The sequence below is a fragment of the Pinus tabuliformis genome, chromosome X, assembly GCF_031772625.1.
Source record: "Pinus tabuliformis cultivar Carrire ecotype Pingquan chromosome X, CPIR1, whole genome shotgun sequence".
In the NCBI taxonomy this organism is placed as follows: domain Eukaryota; kingdom Viridiplantae; phylum Streptophyta; class Pinopsida; order Pinales; family Pinaceae; genus Pinus; species Pinus tabuliformis.
The window spans coordinates 287,491,960-287,495,866 of record NC_142308.1 but is presented as its reverse complement, the minus strand read 5'-3'; the positions used below and the strand labels follow the sequence as shown (position 1 = coordinate 287,495,866).

At 37.3% G+C, this 3,907-nt stretch overlaps 1 non-coding gene across 1 annotated transcript; it reads right to left on the bottom strand.

The window, feature by feature from the left end:
• Nucleotides 1-403: 403 nt before the first annotated feature.
• TRNAN-GUU (transfer RNA asparagine (anticodon GUU)) lies at nucleotides 404-477 on the bottom strand. The gene has a single exon. It is a non-coding gene; the product is annotated as a tRNA-Asn (tRNA).
• Nucleotides 478-3,907: the final 3,430 nt, after the last annotated feature.

Below are 3,907 nucleotides of genomic sequence, written 5' to 3'. Positions count from 1 at the left end.
TAGAACCAGTGCTTTGTTAATACCCCAATATAAGGTTCCCTTAAACTGAGACCGATTGGGTTTAAACACCCTAGTACAAAGTTTCATTACATGAGAACAATTATCTTTGCGAGAAAACCGGTTTTGAAATAGGAATCCCTACTGGTATTCATAAATGGAAATTTGATGAACGGCTAACATCGAATGTTTATGGGTATTTGAAGGTTGGCTTGTTTTAAAAGACTTTACCGCCTCACGAAAAGTTTAGAACCAGTGCTTTGTTAATACCCCAATATAAGGTTCCCTTAAACTGAGACCGATTGGGTTTAAACACCCTAGTACAAGGTTTCATTACATGAGAACAATTATCTTTGCGAGAAAACCGGTTTTGAAATAGGAATCGGACTCTTGCAAAACTCAAAAGCGCTAGAGGGAGGGGTCGAACCTCCGACCTTGTGGTTAACAGCCACACGCTCTAACCAACTGAGCTACTCCAGCTGCTGGCATTTGAATTGCACGTTATCAAATTTCATTCATACCTCAATTTTGGGTAAATTTCGAATTTTCACAAACAAATATACTACACGATTTTCTACAATTCCAAGTTAAATTAAACCTAAATCTTGGATCTCTCAAAAAGGTCAGTAAGTCCATGAAAACTTTGCTGTGATTGATTTTTTCTCCAAACTCCATTCAACCCATTGACTTCTTTAATTTAAGTATTTTATAATGCCAAATAAAATACAGTCATTTTATTAATGGTAAAGGATGATTATCCACCTCCTCTGAAAAAAAAAAAAGGATGATAATCCACCGTTCAATTGCCTTTTTTGGCCGAAATATATAATTTGGAAAAACTACCTTGCACTTCTATCATGGTAAGAATGAACCTCTATCATGGTAAGAATGAACCGTAATTAATTAAGATAAATTAAATTTTTTGTTTTGGGTATTTCATTTTATTTCAAAGACAGTATTGAGGATAAACTGAAATTTCCAGTGTTAAAGTTTTATATAATAATATGTTGTGTTTTTTTTGAAGTTTCATATTTTATTATTAAATTAAGAAATTACATCATGTATAGTAATATCAATAGTTCTTTTGTTGTGTTTCGTTATTGAGAAAATTACATCAATGGTGAAGGAATAAAGTTTCTGTTTAATATTTTACAATTTTATGTCATTCTTTACACTCTTGTTTAAACAAAGAGACATACAACATAACATATAACATACAAATACATAGAGCTAAACGATTTTGATAAAAAATTAAAATTGTGCAAAATATTAGTCCGAGGTTGAGACATCTATGGGTGCAATAGGAGTGCAAGGAGATGCTTGTCCCTTTCCCATCAGCAACACTTCAATTATGGCGAGTTTGAGTGCCATGTCTCGTTGTTCTAGAAACATGGCTTTGTGCTCCTCTTATAAGTGGTCCATCTAGTGAGATAGATCTTGCTTGGCTTCATTCCTTTCTAAAAGAGCTTTAACAATTAAGGTCTTCATATGCCAGTAGAGCTCTATTGTGCATATGTAAAGGTTCTGCTTCACACAGGTACGCCTTGGATTAAGAAGCCAATTAGATGCAGATTCCAAAACTTTTGAATCAGAGTGTTCCTCCTTTTCTGCTTGGGCTTCTGAAGAGGCTTGGTGAATTTCCAATTGGATTAAGATTCAAGTGGAGCCACGATATTGTTGAGTAGTGTTATGAGCTCGTTGATTACCATGTGAGTTACCTTCCCCTCGAGAGGAGGAGCCACATCGATGCCTTGCTCGCTACGGTGACATTGTGTTCAGAAGCATAGAAACAATATGCAACAAAGCGACGCAGGTTAGACTAAGTGAGTAGTGTTGTTAAAAGCTAAAACAGTCAGACAATGTAGGTGTAGAGGCAAGATATGCACTGAGTGGCCAAGAACACCCCCACGACGAGGTAGGGACACACTCATTGGAGATGAACGGGGACTGTGTACTATAAGTAGACCAGAGGCTATGAGTAAAGACGTGGCCACTAGAGATAAATCTAGGGTGCTAGGGTGAGGGAGAGTGTTTTATGAGGTAGACAGAGGCCTAGTTCCGATCCAAACCAATGCTCTTGACAACATGTAGTGAGAAATTGAATTGAGAGTTGAGCACATAGTTAGATTGAGCTGCCGTGAACCTTACAACTATCTAAGAAATATGAAGGTGAGAGGCAACCCATTGCGCTGCACCCCTAGAGCTTCCTTTCACTTGGTTTTGGCATGGTTGATGAGCTTCAATTAGTGTGATCCTTTCCTGCGATCAACCCAAGGTTGTGCGTTGAGATCAGGCGCGGTAGCCCTTGACCTTTCGCTGGAAACAATAAAAAAGCAACAATAAGACGAAATTAGCAGGTTTCCTTTTCTTCGATAACGCAAATGGCTTGAAAGCTTAGGTGAATTTCCCTATGAGTTTTTGTAGCTCAGACATGTGTTCTAGTCTCAAATGGTGTCTATGAGGCTAGGAGCACAGGTGGATTAAATATCTCCAATAACCTAAAAAAGTTTCCCAGTGAAATGGCTTAATTAGATTTAGTTAACCAGTTTTAATTTTCCTAAGTCTAATTTAGGGAAGTGGGTTAATTAATCAAGATTAATTGAGACAAATTGATTTTGTTGTAGTGACTTCTAGAAAAGTGACTGTAAGAAGTCAAATTGATCTTAGCGATCGATTGGGGTTAGATCACGACCATTGATTTTCAATGAGAGATTATAAGAGGAGATCGATGGGGCCTTTGGAGATCATTCAAACAGTTTAGAAGTTCAAATTTGCAGTGATAGCAAGGGCATAATGATTGTGTGGAAGACACAAGTAGCAGGGTTTTCAACATGAGAAATTGAGGAGAGAATTTTTGGAGAAATTCTTCACAGTGATTCTAGCTTTTCGAGAGTAAGGAAGAGGCTGAATCATTCTGCAAGAGGAAGGCTGAGACACGCAGTGCAAGTAGCCAATTTATCTAGTGCGAGTTGTTGGAGACTTATTTTTGGTTGTCAGTTGTCATAAAGATAATCTAGAGGCAGTGTGAGTTGGTCAATTGAGTTGTTGGAGGAAGTATTACTCATGAAATTGATTTTCCAGAGGCAGTGTGAGTTGTCGGGAAGGCCAGTTCGAATTTCCAGTGCGTTTTGCAGGAGGAAGTACAAATTGCTTAGGAGAGGCCAAGTTAGTTTGCAAAGGGAGATTCTTGATTTTCCAGTTCGATTTGGTCAGTGGAAGTGAAGAAAATAAATTTGACGGAGCTTTGCGAGTGTCATGCAAGCAATTTATGTAATTCTCAACTTGTCGAAGAGATAATATAAACCCTCATCTTCAGAACTGGTTTTCCCCACACTAGGGTTTTTCCAAGTACTATTTTGTCCAAAAATATCACAGTCCAATTTTTATGTGTTATTTTCTCAGTTCCTGAGATTGATTTTTTGATAAAATCGCAATTGTGCTTTTATTCAATTTTTACCGTAAGTAATTTACAGAAGAAAAATAATCTGAAAAAGATGGAAAAACAATCAATAGTAACTGCAATGGATTTTTCACATGGTAATAGAGCGAGTCAGTGAAGCACATATCTAAGCGCAAAAGAGGCTCAACACAGGGCACAAAAAGAGAAATCGAGGGTTTATAAAACCTAATTTAGCTTCTTCAAATTTATTTGGATTTGTCTATTTTCTGAGGGTTTTCAACAATGGATTTAGCTAGATTGAGAGATCATGACATATTGGATGGAGCTTTTAACCTTGGTGTCTGAAAAGCCAAAATTTTGTTGTTGCTGGGAGAGAAAGATCTCAAATAATATGTGACTAGTGTTGTAGCCGCATCAATAGATCCAACACAACTCATTTCATATAAGAAGGAAGATGCCAAGGAAAGGAGAATAATCCTTGACGGGGTTAAGGATCATATCGTTCCACAT